Source organism: Pristis pectinata, chromosome 12 (genome assembly GCF_009764475.1).
Source record: "Pristis pectinata isolate sPriPec2 chromosome 12, sPriPec2.1.pri, whole genome shotgun sequence".
NCBI lineage: Eukaryota > Metazoa > Chordata > Chondrichthyes > Rhinopristiformes > Pristidae > Pristis > Pristis pectinata.
In genome coordinates this window covers 24,009,013-24,027,660 of record NC_067416.1, presented here as the reverse complement: position 1 = coordinate 24,027,660, position 18,648 = coordinate 24,009,013, and the positions used below count along the sequence as shown (strand labels likewise).

The following is an 18,648-nucleotide window of genomic DNA, read 5'->3' as shown; positions in this document are numbered from 1 at the left end:
TTCCAGCAATTTCCCTACAAATGACGTGAGACTCACCTGTCTATAGTTCCCCAAATTTTCCCTTGTTCCTTTCTTAAATAGAGGAACAACATTAGCCACTCGCCAGTAATCCGGGACCTCACCCGTGGTCAAAGAGGACACAAAGATACTGGTCAAGGCCCCAGCAATTTCCCCTCTCGCCTCCCTCAGTAACCTGTCCCATTGGGCCCTGGGGACTTATCCACCTTAATACTGTTTAGGAGACCTAACACTACCTCCTCCTTGACTTCTCAATGCCCGAACATGTTTACGCCCTCAGTTCTAATTTCTGCATCCTGCATGTTCCTTTCCTAGGTAAATACTGAAGAGAAATACTCATTCAGAACCTCACCCACATGCTCTGCATCCAAACATAGATTTCCTTCTTTATCCTTAAGTGGTCCTACCCTTTCCCTCATTATCCTCTTATGGTTCCCTGGAATGCAAGGAACTGGATTTTAGAGGTGGTGTACAATGCACAGCTGATACCACATTGCACATCTAAGTATTGGTGACAAAACAAATTTCTAGGCAGCCATGTTTCTTGTTTCTGATGGAGGCTGGAAATCGACCAATGCAGTGACAATCCTTGCCAGCCTGAATTATAGAACAGAATTTGTGTCACCATCGCGCAGTAGGAGCTGAGGGGTTTGCCCTCCAACAAGGAGTCTTCTTCATGAAGATAACAAAACCAGTTGAAAATTCATGGAGCTGCACAAGTTTTTCTTATAAAGCTTTATAGTTAGACAATTTTATTCGTTCAAACCAGTAGAGAATTTACTTTCCTGTTGTATCACAATGACAGTTTGGAAAAAACATGAGTTTTTCTTCCAGGGTTCGGTTGGAGAGTTACTTTTTCTTTAAGAAAAAACTGTTGGCAATACACAGAAAAGGCTTGTGTCTGATTCCTGACATCTAAACTGGATAATGAGGAAAGAGTTTAGACACTTGATTGGAAGCACATCAAACAACAGTAACAGAAACTTCCATTAGTATTGTGCCTTTAATGCAGTAAAATGTCCCGAGCCACTTCAGAGGACCATTGTGAAATAAAAACTGGCACATGCCACATATTGAGATATTAGATTTTGGGCCAAAGGCTTTAAGGATATCTTAAAGGAGAAAGAAGTGTAGAGCAATGGAAAGATTTAGGGAAGGAATTCAACAGCTTAGGATCTTGGTTGCTACCAATTTTTATTTTGGAGATGATCAGAACACCAGATTTTGAGCAGCTGGTGTCCCAGGGTCTTTCAGGGTTGGAGGAGAATATGGTAATATGGAGGAGTCAGATGTTGAGTGGATTTGAAACCAAGAATGACAACTATGACATCAAGGCATTGTTTAGCCATGAACCAATGTCAGTTGACAAACACAGGGATGATGGATGGACAGTTAGGATGCATGCAGCAGTATTATTGATGACTTCACATTTATGGGGGGGTGGAAAGAGGGAGGCTGATCAAAAGTGCAATAGTCAGGTCTCGAGGTGAGGTATATAGACAGTGCAAATGCAAGCAATGCTTCCTGGATGTCTGCACATGAAGACAAAGCATCATAGGTTCAAATTTATAATAGATTATTTTAGGATAGATACCCATTAGAAGTTTCATCATAGGAATGTAATGTTCTTCCACAAAGTAGTGTGGGCAAAAATCTTAAATTCAAAATACAGTTAGGCAATGGTGGAGAAAATGAACCAAGGCTTTCTGAATGGTGGTATTAGTATACCATATTTATCTCATGATCTTGTGGATTACAAATGACAGGGAAAAGGAATGCAGGATAATTATCCACTGCTGTATCTTCCAATATCAGTTTCAGCTCTCACTGAACTAACTGCTTTATGGTGGGAAATTGCACCTAATATATATCTTTTGATATGAATCTTCAACACAAACTATAATGTAATTTGTGGAAAAAATTCATGTTTAACTTTAGCGAATAATGCATGGTTTTACACTCCATTCTTAACTTTCTGACACATTGAAGCTTGTTTACCAGAAAATCAGAAGGGGTGTGAAAAGCACTGAAAATTCACTATTGCCTGTTTTCCCTGTTGCCCAAGTCAAATTTCCACCTCCATTGAACCTTGGCAGCTTATCAGAAATACACCTTAAGGAAATGGAAGGGCAAAAAGATTTGTACAGGAAGTATTAAAATTAATTATAGACTCAGGGGCACGATCAGTTATTTATCCAATATGCTGATTAATAACTAAATAACACATACTATTGCTGCACCTGTGTTTGCTGGAGCAGTTTCCTTTCAAACATCTGTAAGCATTTTAAATCAATGTCTGAATTAAAGAGCTTTGACTTTTCAATTTACATGAGTCAAGTCACCAGGATGAATGAACATATTATCTTCACTGGAGCTCACCATTTACCCTGTTATTTGATAATAGTAACAGATTTAGTTTTTCCATTTTCATATGAGTAAGGGACAATTTATGTTTTGCTGCATATTCCCATTAACAATCAAAAGGAAGATTGTGTAACACCTTCTGTTTTGTAAAATTCACCAGGTTAAAATTTATGATATTAAGAACCTCTTTTCTGTTGGATTTATACAGTTTTGCATCTGTGAGCATTATTCCGACCAGTACCATGCACTGCTTGTGATATTTCCAATGTATTGCTAAGCATCCCAAAATAGAAAATAATAATGGCATTAATTAAAAGCACTTACAAGTATCTGTGGGTTGCAGAACATGAGATTCAAACAGAGGCTTCTTTTAAATTCATAGTTAAGGAATCTTCTTTACAGATCTTTCCTTCTCAGTACATAGGCACGTTTTGCACTCTCAGCAATCCTTTGTGAGAGAAGACGGAAGTTCGGCTGAAACAGGTATCCCTGTTTGCATCCTCATTATGAAGAATGTAGCATCAGCAGCACTTTTCACTGTCAGGCCAAGCTCAATACCAGAGCTTTGTTTATTACCCAAAAGCAGCAAATGAATCTGAAATTAGTAGAACCATCTAATTGATTGTGAATTCCACCTGAAAGAAAAAAATACTTGGTGATAATTAATTAGTTTACAGTAACTTCTGCAAGAAATAAATACAATCAATTTAGATCAACTCTAAGCATGACTGGTTATTTTGTACTCTGGGCTGTGAGCTTATGCACGTCATTAAAACCTCCTACTGATATATGAGCAAACTGCAGGCAGTGGCTGATGGAATGGACCAGCTGATTTCCTGAGAGTTCTGGTAGAAAGGGCTTCTCAAGTTTGAGGGTCCCATTAACACAAGTCACAGGGCTGGAGGCCCAGAGAGAGTGCTACCCATCATAAGCTGCAGGGTACAGTTCTGTGGAGAATGTGAATGGAATGATCTAGGGTGGCTTTGTAGAGCTTGGGGTTATGGTGGGTAAGGGTGGGGAGTGGAGGTTGGGCAGATGACTCCTCTCCCAATTATCCGCCAGATGATATTGGACTGTGCTTGGGTTCCGTGTGTTCCATCCAGTTCATTCCTTAAAGAGCATCTGAGATCTCTCCATATGTACAAACTCTGATTAATCCAAGATTAATCCAAATTCCAGGGTCAAATTTTAAAGCCTCTGGCAAATGACACTCACTGCACTCTCAACAGAATTGGTGGGGTGGGTCTTTGGCTGCAATATTCATGGCCCTAGGCTTCCAGTGGCACAAAGGCCTAAAAATGTTGCCTTTGACTCAAATAAAGAAAGCAACATTGGTGAATCTATGCAAGGTCTGACAGTACTTTGTCTACCAAGAGAAAAATAAACCTCCAACAGCTAAAAACAAACACAGGAAAGGCAGAAATATAGCCTGTTTGGGAACTTGATATTCTTAACTGTTTCCATGGTGATGTCGCAGTACAGTGACTGTTATTTTGGTCCTCTCTGCAGTGGTAATGAGATTTCTGAGAAGTGGTGATTTAAAACCATCATTCACTTCATCAACCAATGTTCTTTGTTCATCTGCAAGAGCAGTTTTCCCCGCACTTACATTGAGCACATCAACAAATTACACATAGTCAGAGTGCAGGCCTCAATCACTGCTTCAGCTTACAATTGTCATACTGTTAAGGACCAAATCTACATTTCGCACTTCACGATTGCCAGTACAAATTAATGTAGCTGTATAAAGAATGAAAGAAATACAAATCAGCAGGAAGTGTTGCAGAAGTATTCAACTGAATAGGTGAATCAACATCAGTCCCCCTTACTCGAACTCACACATTCACATAATGCTTCATTACTGTTTGTTTCATGAGATTTTATTTCAAAAAAGCACTCAGAGGTGCTGCTGGAAATTTTATGAAAAATACAGCCCTCTATCCTGGAGTTAAATTTAAATTTGGTGGGGTTTCAGAATGGATTGCAGCCAATTTTCATGTTTTTTACATGGTCTATCTGAGCTTCCTTTCCATTAAAGTCAATAGAGACCCAAAGGTTACAAAAATAAGTCAAAGAAACTCACCACAAGCTGGCTTCCCAATTAAGGTTGCAACCTTTTGAGTAGGTTCAAATTACGAATAACTCCTTGCCTTTCAGTGCCTCCTAAGCTTAAAGGATGGCCCTTTGTAATTGTTTGTCTCCCCTTATCTCTTGAAGGTAGTGCTTGGGGACAACAGACCTTAGCCAAGTGCATATTCTCCAGTTGTCGGCATGGATGGAGAATATCTGCACTTACTCTGGCTGGCAAGTATCACAGCTTACCCTGAAATCATCATTCAACTAACACCCACTCATCTGCGCTTTGCTGCAATTGGGTCACGAGCAGGAGTTGAAGCAATTCAACCAGCTGTTTAAAAATAAAGATCAAGGGTAAGACAAGTTGATGTAGGGAAATACAAGAAGCAGGTGTATGGCACAGTGCCCTTTAAGCCTGCACTATCGTTCACTAAAATAAAGAATGATCTAATCTATGCTTTCAACTTTTTTTTAACCCAATTCATCATAACCATTGATCCTCTACTGTCCAAAAATCCATCTATCTAAGGTAGGGTTAATGATTTACCATCAATGGTTTTCCAGGTCAGAGAATTCCAAATATTCACAATCAGCTATGGGAAATTCCTGCTTATTTTCTTCTTAAAAGACCAAATCCTAAGACTGTGTCTCCCAGTTTGATTTTCCCCTTGCCCTACGGCCCCAAGGGAAAACATCTTCACATCATCTACCGTGTCAATTCCTTTCTAAATCTTCCATGTCCCAGTGAGATCATCTGTCATTCTTCTGAAGGCCAACCTGCATAATTTTTACTCATAAGACAACTCCATTTTTCTGCACAAGTATCTGCATGCACAAAAGGGAAATGAACTTCTTAGGTTTTGAAAAAATGTAAGAAAAATCTTGAAATAGAAAGTCGATATACTAAAACAGCAGTAAACAAGAGAATCATGTCAGTTTATCCTGATGCTGTGTGTGTAATTCTTATGCCTGCTCTTCATATATGGAATCAGAAGTTCAGAAGATGCCATTCACAATTTCTTCATCAGGAGCAAATATTAAGCACAAGTTATTGGTAAATTGATTTATTATTATCACATGTACCAAGGTAAGGTGTAAACTTTGTTTGGCATGCCATTCATACAGATCATTTCATTACAACAATGCATTGAGGTGGTACAAGGGAAAACAATAACAAAATGCAGGATAAAGCATTACAATTACAGGGAAAGTGCAGTGCAGGTAGACAATAAAGTGCAACGCCATAACGAGGTAGATTGTGAGGTCAAGAGTCCATCTTATTGTACTAGGGAACCATTCAATAGTCTTATAACAGTGGGATAGAAGCTGTCTTTGAGCCTGGTGGTATGTACTTCCAGGCTTTTTTATCTTCTGCCAGATGGGAGAGAGGAGAAGAGTAAGTGTCCAGGGTGGGTGGGGTCTTTGATTATGCTGCCTGCTTTACTGAGGCAGCAAGAAGTGTAGACAGTGTCCATGGAGGGGAGGCTGGTTTCCATGATGTGCTGAGCTGTGTCCACCACTCTCTGCAGTTTCTTGTGATCTTAGGCAGAGCAGTTGCCATATCGAGTCATGATGCATCCAGATGCTTTCTACAGTACATCGATAAAAATTGGTGAGGGTCAAAGGGGACATGCCAAATTTCTTCAGCCACCTGAGGAAATAGAGGCGCTGGTGCGCTTTCTTGGCCGTGGTGCCTATGTGGTTGGACCAGGACAGGCTATTGATGATGTTCACTCCTATGAACTTGAACCTTTCAACCCTCTCGACCTCAGTATCGTTGCTGTAAATTGCAGCATGTGCACCAACCCCTTCCTGAAGTCAATGACCAGCTCTTTTATTTTGCTGACATTGAGGGAAAGGTTGTTGTCATAACAACATGCCACTAGGCTCTCTATCTCCTTCCTGTACTCCAACTCATCGTTATTTGAGATTCCACCCACTTACAGTGGTGTCATCTGCAAACTTGTAGATGGAGTTGGAGTAGAATCTGGCCACACAGTCATGAGTGTATAGGGTGTGTATCAGAGTGTATTATGTCAAGTCCCATAAATCTGCTGCAATTAACTAAATGACCTCCCTCTCATAAGGGAAGTGACCATTCAACCACAACCAGTGTAAGTCATTGTGAACCTTTAAATGCACTGACAGAGATGTTTCTGGAGCACTCAACGGGAAAGTGGAAATACCTTTCTGTGTCTTTGCAGCTGTAAGAAGTTTTACCCACATGGTGGAACTACTTTGCGAAGTCAGCAGTTCAGTTCCTCAGCATATGCAGCTGACACGAATTCAAAATTCAAGTAATTTTCTGGTGATTGGTGATTTCCAGGATATTGTGGGGAGTGGTGGGGGTGGGAAAGAATAATGATAATATTCTTAAAGGTCTTTAGAGGAAGGGAGATGGAGTACAAAAGTAGGGAAGTCTTGCTACAACTGTACAGAGCGAAGAAAGGATATATTTGCCTTGGAGGCAAAGCAAGTGGGATTTGCTAGATTGATTGCTGGGATAAAGGAGATGTCTTATGATTAAAATTATGTTGTTTGGAACAATACTCAAAGGCATTCAGAAGATTGAAAGATGATCTCATCATGATATGTATTACTCAAAAAAGGATTGGCTGGGTAAATGTTGTGGAGATGTTTTCCTGGGTAGATGGGGGCAAGTTAGAAATGGAACTGGGAGGATTGGTGGTGGTATTGTTTCAAGGTAAGGTGTTGGCCGATGCGCCATGTAGGATTGAGATGTAAAAGAGCTTCTCTCAGATGAATGTGAATCTTTGGAATTCCCTGATCTAGAAATCTGTGGATATTAAGTCATTTAGCAAGTGAAAGATAGGTTTTGGGCAGTAGTTGTCATGGCAACTGGGCAAAAACTGGAGCTGAAGGCACAGTTCAAATCATTCTTGATCTCACAGAATGATAGTGCAGGCTGAAAGGGCAGTGTGCCCTACACCTGCTTCATATATTTTTATGTTGAATATCAAAGGGAAAACAGTGAGATGAAAAGGCAGATGACCTTTGCCAGGTACTACTATAGCACAAAGTAATGTTAGTTAGCAATTGTACCACTAAATGACTGCAAGGTCTAGCTGTATCCAGGCAGAAAAGGTCTGTGTGTGTGTGTGTGTGTGTGTGTGTGTGTGTGTGTGTGTGTGTGTGTGTGTGTGTGTGTGTGTGTGTGTGTGTGTGTGTGTGTGTGTGTGTGTGTGTTCCGGGTAGTGGAGTGGGTCCTTGGGTGGATCATAGCACGAGGCACAGCCTGGCGGCATATCATGAGGGAGCCACCTACTGCCTTCCTCCTCCTCTTCTTTCTCTGGTTGCCCAACAGACTAGGTTTGCACCATCACAACAGCTAGTTTTTGCAGGATGCAGCACACAGTGACAGAGAACAAGGTCCTCCCTGGAGTAGTGCAGCCATTCTCAAGCAGGCCACAAAGTGGGGTCGCATGTTGAGGTCACTGGTAGTTTCATACGGTCACATGACTGGTCCTACTGAGCTCACCAATTCAACCAGATGAGAAGGAAGGAGGTGAGGATGGAAGTGATGAAATAAAAATAGAAAATTCTGCAAATGCTCACCAGTCAGGCAGCATTTTTGGAAAGAGAAACATATTAATGTTTCAGGTTGATAAGCTTTCATCAGATGTCTGATGAAGGCTCTTCAACCTGAAACGTTGACTGTTTCTCTTTCCACAGACGTGGCCTGATCTGCTGTGTTTTTATTTCCTGTTTTTATTTCAGATTTCCCATAGTTTTTGTTTTGATTTTCACAGAACGTGTAACCTTTGCCCTCAAACAGCCATCATTTTATCTGCATCCACAGCAGATATACGGTGGGCAACTCTATTTACACTTTGAAAGAATTTATTTTTTAAAACTTGTCCCAATGCGACCTGCTTTGTCTCGTACCAGTTGGATGTAGAACGTAAACTGATATTATTAATGTGCTGCAATAGTGTCTGGCAATGATTAGCTGCCTTGTAGAAGTCTCACTGTTTTCCCTTCACATCCCCTTCTCATTTAATCTGTCCTGCATTCATCCCATCACAGGCCTTCTCATTTGATATTTATTCTACCCTGTACTTTTCCTGCACCTTGCATCATCTAATGACTTACATTTCTGATGAAAAGTTAACTTGAAAACTTGAAAGGTTTGCCTTAATTGATAACTGTTTCTCTATCCAGAGTACACTATTTTCTGTTACTGTTTTAATATGTGAGGAACTGTGAATGGAGCTGAACACAGCAGTCATCAATATAAATCCCTTGTTCCAACATTCCAGAAGAGAGAAGGTCATTGTAAAGCAACCGAAAATGGCTGGGCCAAGGTCATTGCCCCAAAGAAGTCCTGGAGCAATACTTGGGTGCTGTGATAATTGGCCTCTAGATACCACAACCATCTTCCAGTTCTGAATTGTTCTCAACTAGGGGAAAGGGATTGATGAAATGAATTTAGATTGAAGCAGAATAAGAAGAAATGGCTTCTAAATGACTGTAAAAGGTTAGATAAGCCAGCATAAAAGGAATACAACATAAATAACAGATCGTTACAATGAGAATTTATGGTGCCATCCTCACAGCAGTGCTGCTCTATCTCAGCAGACTGCAGTCTTATGAAAGTAGACTGGCAATTAAGTAATGCTCACGGCCAAAATATTGAGTTGGCTTAATGTCAATAATCATAGCTAGAAACTGTAAGAATCTAGAAAGAGGCTACACACACTCCTAAAACTCACATGACAGTTGTAACCTCATCAAAGTTCATATGGTCATGCAGGAAATTACATTACCATGAAAGAAGAACTGTTCTGCTTGCAAGATTCATCACATTAATTGGACCCAGTTTTCTGTAGCACTGCATTTTCCAAAGGATTGGGTGTAAATTAATACTGCAACCCAAACCATCTGTTACATTCCCCCAGCGATGCTCAAGTAAAGAACATTTGACATTTACCTGTACATTAAATGAAGAAAATTACACTGGACAGAATAGGAAGCCAGTTGTTTTTGTCTTCATTTTTTACATTTTCTGCAGCCACGAAGGAGTGAGTGGCAAAGTTCTGCTTCTATTCCTTATGTTGTGTTCAAATTCCACTCCTATCCATGGTTCACTTCCTTGTCAGTTGAATGAATTTATATTTACCAATATTAGATGTGAAAGTTTTCCTGATCTAAAGTGTTTCCACACATGCAGGTCCATACATACATTTATGCCCATGGTCATGACTGTGGACCAGCTGTAGTTTGTGTGGCATAAATCACTATGACAACAATTTGATTATCTTAATAAATGAGAGTTGACTCTCATAACCTGATAAGTATAATAGCGATCTTTAGCATACGTCTCCTCAAATGTGGATGAAGCAAACACTAGATGAGACAAAACTTTATTCAAATTACAAGCTCAACTGTAAGGAAAGCACTGAGTATAATCAATCATTTACTTTACCCAATGAATCTTATATTCATGTAGTACAAGTACAACATGTAATCCTCTCCACCTTCAATGGGTCATCGCACTTAGTTTGAATGGATTTTTCCACATATATACTTAACTCATAAAATTTGCAAATGTATAACAGAGTACATTCACATGTTGCCATTTACAGGTCAATACAGATCCTTCCATTTACAAATTTCACATTATATCAGCATGACATTCATTTTACTTTTCCATTGTTTGAAAGTTTTGTTTTAAACACAGGTTCCACTACCATCATGTACATAGTCTGAATTTGGAAAAAGCACAGTCTGAAGCCCTCTTACTACGTGGAAACTATACCAAGCTTATACCACACATAGTCCTGGGTCTTGGATTGTGTCAGCATGAAACATTTGGTCACAAGAAGCACTTTACACTGTAAGGAAAGCAACTTTTGGGCAGACTAAAGGATGTATTGCATTGAGTTGTCAGTCCTGCACCAGTAGCAGATGTTTCTCTCAGAGTGTGTCCCTGAGAACTGCCATAGGACGCAGCTGTTATGCAGCTGTTCGGGATGAATCTCAACTGCATCCTTTTCCACACCTTCTTGGTAAATGTGCATTCCAGAAGGAGATGGGTGTTGGTCTCTCCCCACCATTCCCCCCACCCCACCCGAGGAACCATCTGGAGGGCAGGGTGCAGTGTGCTGAAACTCCAGCTGGACATGAGTGATCTGACAGGGAGGGCCCTTCACACGACCTGCCAAGTGAGATCATCATGCTCATTTGAAAATTTTGTTGATAAACCATTTTGCCAAATGAGCTTGTCAGTCTGCAAGGGAACCACCCAACTGGATCCACCATCTCTTTTTCCCGCAGGGCCTTGAGTACATTCTACGAAAACCACTTCTGAATGCCTTGTGATCAGTTGTGCTTCTCTGCACAATTTTCTTCAATGAAGAACAGAATGGAATACTCTGCAGCAATGTGGCCAAATGTTGAAACATCTGGGTCATGTACATTCTCAGGGGGTCTTGGCACTTGGTGTTTGCATTTCAGCGTCTGTACTCCTTTTTCATCCTGCCATACACTGCAGAGGAAAAGAGCACATAGGCCACTGTTGCTCACCTCTGTCTCACAACACTTCACTTCACTGCCTGACTAACTGTGAGATCCTGTTTTCAAGAGGCAGAGGGCAGAGACACCACATGAGCTGTCAGTTTGAATGACCGAAAAACTAATGTATCATCTGCTCTTTGGTCATTGGTTCGACAGGACAATCCCCAAAATTCTGCAGTTTAAAACTAACATGTTGCTCTCATTCCCAATCCTGACAAAGGGCCTTCAAATTGAAACATCAGCTTATCACAGATGATGTCTGACCTGCTGAGTGTTTCCAGCATTTTCTCTTTTTTGTTTCAGATGTCCTATACCTGCAGTATTTTAATTTTCGATTATGGGAAGTTTTCTGCTACTGGAGGTGAATAAATACCCTTGTTGGAAGCACCTCTATTCCTAAATTACTAACACCCAAGCGACATCCAAGATCCACCCAAAGATGAATATAGTTTGGATTTCAGCCAACCACGTTGATTCCTTTTGCTGAGCAAGAGACAGTTCTGCCCATGCATGCTCATCGACATGTTCTGAATTCTTCTGTCAATATTAGCATTCAGAACACCAAGGCTGTGCATTGTCTTGAAAAAAATAAATTAATTGAAGCTGGCTTAAAACAATGCACAGTCTACACTTTCTAAACCTGCTGATACCTCCCACTGAGATATCCTAAGCAGAATTCTCAGAGTTCTGCATGACTCCTTTGTAAATATTAAAGTTGTATTGTAAGGCAATCCAAACTAAAAGTGAAGATTTTAACTATATTGTTATAAAGTCATCAGACCAGATGAATTGGAATTGGTTTATTATTGTCACTTGTACTGAGGTACAGTGAAGAGCTTGTCTTACAAACCCATCGTACAGGTCAATTCATTACACAGTGCAGTTACATTGACTTAGCACAGGGTGCATTGAGGTAGTACAGGTAAAAACAATAACAGTACAGAGTAAAGTGTCACAGCTACAGAGAAAGTGCAGTGCAATAAGGTGCAAGGTCACAACAAGTAGATCGTGAGGTCATAGTCCATCTCATTGTATAAGGGAACTGTTCAATAGTCTTATCACAGTGGGGTAGAAGCTGTCCTTAAGTCTGGTGGTACATGCCTTCAGGCTCCTGTATCTTCAACCTGATGGAAGAGGAGAGAAAAGATAATGTCCCAGGTGGGTTGGGTCTTTGATTATGCTGGTTGCTTCACCAAGACAACGAGAGGTAAAGACAGAATCCAAGGAGGGGAGGTTGGTGTCCGTAATGGGCTGGGCTGTGTCCACAACTCTCTGCAGTTTCTTGTGGTCCTGGGCCAGTTGCCGTACCAAGCCATGATACATCCAGATAGGATGATCTCTATGTTGCATTGGTAAAAGCTGGTGAGAGTCAAAGGGGACAAACCAAATTTCTTTAGCCTCCTGAGGAAGTAGAGGCGCTGGTGAGCTTTCTTGGCCATGGCTTCTATATGATTTGACCAGGACAGGCTGTTGGTGATGTTCACTCCCAGGAACTTGAAGCTCTCAATCCTCTCGACCTCAGCACCACTGATGTAGCCAGGTGTGTGTACACCGCCCCCTTTCCTGAAGTCAATGACCAGCTCTTTTGTTTTGTTGACATTGAGGGAAAGGTTGTTGTCATGACATCCATTCCACTAAGCCCTCTATCTCCTTCCTGTACTCCGACTCATCACTGTTTGAGATACAGCCTACAACGGTGGTACCTTCTGCAAACTTGTAGATGGAGTTAGAGCAGAATCTGGCCACACAGTCATGAGTGTATAGGGAGTAGAGTAGAGGGCTGAGGACGCAGCCTTGTGGGGCATCAGTGTTGAGAATAATTGTGCCGGAGGTATTGCTGCCTGTCCTCACTGATTGTGGTCTGTTTGTTAGAAAGTCAAGGATCCAGTTACAGAGGGAGGTATTGAGTCCTAGGTCTTGGAGTTTGGTGACAAGCTTACTTGGGATTATTGTATTGAAAGCTGAGCTGTAGTCAATAAACAATAGTCTAATGTAGGTGTCTTTACTGTCCAGATGCTCCAGAGCTGAGTGTAGGGCCAGGGAGATGCCATCCGCTGTAGACCTGTTTCGGCGACTCACTTCACTTCACTTGGACTTGAGAAGAACCCAAGACATAGAAGCAAGAGAAAGCTATTGGGCCGCCCATGCCTGCTCCACCATTCAATAAGACAATGTCTGATCTTTTACCTCAGTGCCACCTACTTGCATGGCACACATCTTTTGGTTCCCCTAATATCTAAAAATCAAAACAAATGAAACTTTTCTGAACATCTGCTGGTCATAAAGAGCTTTAGAAAGCTTTAGCCAGAGAAAAGTTTGAGTGTATAGATTTCAGTGAACCGTGAATATCTTTCATATTGAATTAAATGCAACTTTAAAGTAGCTTTTTTCATTTTTCTCACTTCCAGCATATGTTTAATTCCTCAATGAATTATCACATTTCCCAATTAACCAAAGCAATTCTGCACAAGGTGTAGAAGAAAACATTAGTGCAAAGACGTAAATTACCAATAGTTCAAAAACAGAGGCTTATTTCCTACCTTCGCTGATGCACTACTCTCAGATCCAATGATGATGTACTAAGACCTTGGTGAGATTCAGACTTAAATCGCATTAAATAGCAAGCAACCGCTCCTTCCAGTTCAAAGTGAAAATGAAAATATTGTCTAATATTCCTTAAATTGGAAAATTATTTGTTTATTACTGTTGACTGGGGAACTGGTTGGGTCGTGCCGTACATCCACTGCAATTTGAACTGTATTTGTTTACTCAAGGCCTTCACTTGGGACCTCTGTGACATTGTACTCAGTAATTCATCGGAGTCAGTTCCTTCAATCATCGTCTTCAAAGACTTCCTGAAATTAGCCTCCCGTCTTGCACAGCAAGTTGCTGCGAGACAATTACTTGCACTTTACAATAGTTTAGAGTTGAAAGATTTAAGTGGATTTCAGACTAAAACTGCAAGTCTATTTTTATACAAGATATGTTTGCTTAAACTGGATTAAAAGATCATAACCTCTACATTTTTCACATTGCCCTGGATCTGTTAAAACTTGTATTTAATGAACTGCATTTAAAACACTTACAGGCAGCAACAAAATGCTTAAATCGCTAAATTTATTGATGCAGATTGCCTAAAAATAACCCACAGTTACATGCACATCATCGCTGTGACTAAGTCAGGCTGGAACTGTAATTTTGTGCACACACACACACACACACACACACACACACACACACACACACACACACACACACACACACACACACACACACACACACACACACACACACACACACACACAGCACTTAAATAAGTCATAGATGTAACTTGACAATTTGCAACGTATGACACATCAACCTTTTTCTGCCTGGCTACATCACTGCATTTATAGACAATGCAAAATATTTATTAAAGGTGGATTCTAGATTAAGATAACACCTCCCTGAGCTACCATCCGTCCGGTCAAATGATACTATTTCTGGACATTAAAGCAAAGTATACGCTGCATGCTTTAATTGGTACACATTGTGGTGAAAGTTTTACACTGCTGGAAAAATATTAGCAAATTAAACATAATTAGATTTGTAAATTAAAGCTAATAAGGTTATAAATTCTCAGAAATATTTTTTATTACAAAAGCAGACAGAAAGAATTTAAACACCAGAGGACATGCTTTTAAGGTTGGGGGGGGGGCAGTTTAAAGATGACATGAGGGGAAAGATTTTTTTAATGAAGAGAGTGGTAGGTGTCGGGAATGGGTTACGAGGGGGTTGTAGTGGAATCAAGCAGTTTGGTGGAGTTTAAGAGGCTTTTAGATAGACATGTGACTATGAAGGGAATGGAGGGGTATGGATAATAAACAGGAGGACATTTAGTATATATCGGCATCAAGATCAGCACAACATCATGGGTCGAATGGCCTGTCCAGTGCTGTACTGTTCTATGTTCTATATTCTATGTCAACGGACAATCCTTCATCTAACCATCATCCAATGACATGCAGCTAGCACTTCAATATATTTGTTAAATCTACTTAAACTTAAATTCAAAAAACAAACTGACAGTACGATCAACTCAGGAAAGAACCAAATTTGTATCAAAGCTCCAAAGTAGATGATCTCTCTGGACAAATATCATTGAAGTGAATTTGTTAATTTATATCCTCTAATACACAGACCTAACAGATAGCTGTTGTGTGAAAATTGGGAGGTTTGAAATGCAACCTGTCATGTGTGAGCACAGAGTACTCCAACATTAATAGGCTGGAGTATTCTAATGCTTCAGCCACAGTAAGAACATAGGAAATGGAGGTAAACTATATATTTCATTGAGCCTGTTCTGACATTCAATAAGATCATGGCTAATCTTGTACCTTGAATCCTCTTTCACACCTGATATTTCATCTTCCTTGAACCCCCTTATGCCTAGAAACCTTTCATTCTCACTTTGTATGTATACAACAACTGACCAACAACAGGTCTCTGGATTAGAAGATTTATTTTTATTCAGAGCATTATGTCTCCTCATCTTGGTACTAGAAGACCAATCCCTTATCCTAAAACTATGTCCCCTCTTTCTTCAGTCTGAGAGAATCATAGAACATAGGAACATAGTATAGCATAGGACAGACCCTTTGGCCCACGATGCTGCACCGAACTGATTCAACTAGTAGTTTAATAGTTAATAGTTAACTATTAGTTCGATAACTAGATGTCATCTGTCAACACCTACCATATCAGAATCTTTTACATCTCAGAGCTCACTCTCCACTCTTCTATATGCCTGTGAGCACTTCCAGTCCTAATTTCTCCTCGAAGAAGCTCCATCGCAGGCAGGTGTGGTACTGTAGCGGTTAGTGTAACACGATTAATGCACCAGCGACCTGGGTTCAACTCCGGCTGCTGTCTGTTAGCAGTTTGTACGTTCTTCCTGTGTCTACATGGGTTTCCTCCAGGTCCTCCAGTTTCCTCCCACATTCCAAAGATGTACGGGTTAGAAAGTTGTGGGCATGCTATGTTGGCGCCAGAGGCATGGCAACACTTGCGGGCTGCCCCCACAACGCTCTACGCAAAAGATGCATTTCACTGTGTGTTTCAATGTACACGTGACTAATAAAGATATATTATCTTATCCATCCTACGAATCAATCTGGTGCTACAAACCTCAGATTAAGACCTGCTTCAGTATTTGATGATTATGCTAAAAGGCCGCCTTGTAAATGCAGAAGGATTTCTTGCAAGTGAGAGTTGCAAGATGTTTGAACTTGCTGCATTTGCCCATCAACTTCAGAGCATTCACGCATCATCTACTTGCCGTGTGCAAATCATTATCCATCTTGCTGCCCTTTGTCTATTTTACAACTGCACTTCAGGAGAATTAGATTGAGAAGCTATATGGGATAATATGAGAGGTGTTATGTACTTAATAGTTTTTTTCTTTATGTCATGATTGTTTCTTCTTCACTTACACTTAGCCCTCCCCTTTTCTCTGTCATCTCACTTATTCTGTCCCATTTTAGTTTCTAGGTGCATACCTCACATCCTGGGCATGTACCTCTTTCTACTCAGGGACTTCTCTAGTGTTGTTTCATCCACTTCCTTTCAACCCCTGAAGTTGCTATCAAAAGGATACAGACTTTGTCTATAGACGTTTCCCAGTGCATATCCGATTCTATCACAACTTGGCAGATCCCCATGAACTACAACTCATTTCCATAAAGGAAGCATTTAATTAACATTATTTATTAAGCTACAAGTGAGTTAAAGGAAGGAAAAGGGTCCTAGTTTTGACAATTTGACTTATTGCACTTCTGTGATACAGTTTATTTAGTGTATTTAGTGGTAGGGCTTTAAGGGCATTACATCACATTGTTCCCTGTCCTGACATCATGGGCTACCTGTGCCAAATGTATTGTTTCTTTCCTCATAACCTGGAGCAGAGTCTTCTGCTGCAAGCCTTATTCATTGGTTCAGCACAGCGTAACACAGCATGATTCTCGCAGCGTGACCACCTCTTGTGCTGACAGAACAGTTTTGAGGCCCCACCCCTAGATCCACCAGCTATCAGTTAGTTTTTAAAAAATTAAGATTATTAAGGAAAACTAATAATGAACATTAAAATATATGGTTAAAATCAAGTAAAAGCATTTAAATTAACAATTAACTCAAAAAAACAGATATGCTTAATTTCTCGGCATCTGATTTCTCCCATTTACAATAATACGGCCATCGTACGTGCACCAGGTTTAACCTGACAAAAGCTCAACAGGCAGATTTCCCAACCGAAGAGCTGGCAAAGCCAATTGGATGCCATGAGTAATCCACCAGCTCAATGGAAGTGTCTTGGGTTTGGCCTTGGCTGAGCAGGAGGTTGCACTTCAACTAATGCAAGGGAACTACCCAGTTCTGTGGTCATCTTCTGCAGATCAAGACAGATCTTGGTGGAAGATCTGCCCCATTATTGCTCTAAGTGAAGTATTTCCAGTCATGGTTCAGGGTAGATCATTATTCCATTGATCTGTTGCTTCCTGTGCCCATGTCAACAGACTTAGCAGGGGACTATTATCATGGATTGGAGCTTTGCATTCCACTGAATGCTGATTCTACTTTTTTTTAAATGCGATGATACAATTATAGTCATCACTGACTGACTTGCACAACTGGAAGAGGAACTCCAAGCCATCTTCACAGAAGCAGAACTGTTTCACAAGATCACTTCTGTTTCCTAAATTCTGAAAATGAAGCAATGATGTAATCGTCTTCAGATAATTGAAGAGGAAACTGTACACTGGCTGTGATATGTGATTACAAACGTTCTGGAGCAAAAATAGAATCATTTTCCTCCACATTCATGCTGGTTGAGATATCAACAGTATTCCTGTTCCAACTTGAGTTAATACCAGCCGTTTGCAAATTCAACAGAGTTGAACCACAGCAAATCTTTTAAAAAATTAACTATGACAGCATTGATCAGTTTGGCACCTCTCTCATCACTCAGTTTGTAATACTAGTTAAATAGTGGCTTTTGTGACATAATTGAGTGTACTGGATTGTAAAACTAGGGAGCAAGAGGGAGTTTAAACATATATATCTGCCTTCTAGGTTACAGTATTCAACAATGGATGATAAATAAAGAGAAATGTAGCTTCCCATGGGATGTTATTCCACTAAAAATGTGAATTCCTGAAAGCAAGACACTTTGCACATTAATGCCTTGGTTGTTTTATCCCATGAATACTGAAGTTAACTAGACCAACTTCATCTCTGGTTCAATAACCATCCTGTTGCATTTCAGGTGGGGCAGTGAAAAGGGTGGCATAATTATAAGATATCTTATATACCTGAATGAAGGTTTGTTTTTGTACTGACATGCTGGCCTCTGAGGTTATTTGCTTGCTCCACTGCACCCACGGCTGTGAATGTAAAGCTACGTATATAGCCATTGGCTCTCTCTATGGCATGGTGGCCGTATTGTGTAGTGATCACATGGTTAGGCACTCTTGTTTCATAGATCTGATACCTCACTGGTAGAGAGGACTGACATGCCTCCTCTCATGCTCCCCCATGTTCCTCATTTGCTGGTGATAGTTTTCCAACTCAGGATAAGATAAGATATTTTTATTAGCCACATGTACATTGAAACACACAGTG

At 40.4% G+C, this 18,648-nt stretch overlaps 1 protein-coding gene across 5 annotated transcripts in view; it reads right to left on the bottom strand.

Annotated features, from left to right (window-relative positions):
• Window positions 1-18,648, bottom strand: part of ptprea (protein tyrosine phosphatase receptor type Ea) — a 230,455-nt gene that overhangs the window by 143,552 nt on the left and 68,255 nt on the right. For all 5 annotated transcript variants that reach the window (XM_052027004.1, XM_052027001.1, XM_052027005.1 and 2 more), the window contains one exon: window positions 2,707-3,017. The gene's annotated coding sequence lies outside the window, so the exon portion shown is untranslated. The remainder of the gene's footprint in view (window positions 1-2,706; window positions 3,018-18,648) is intronic.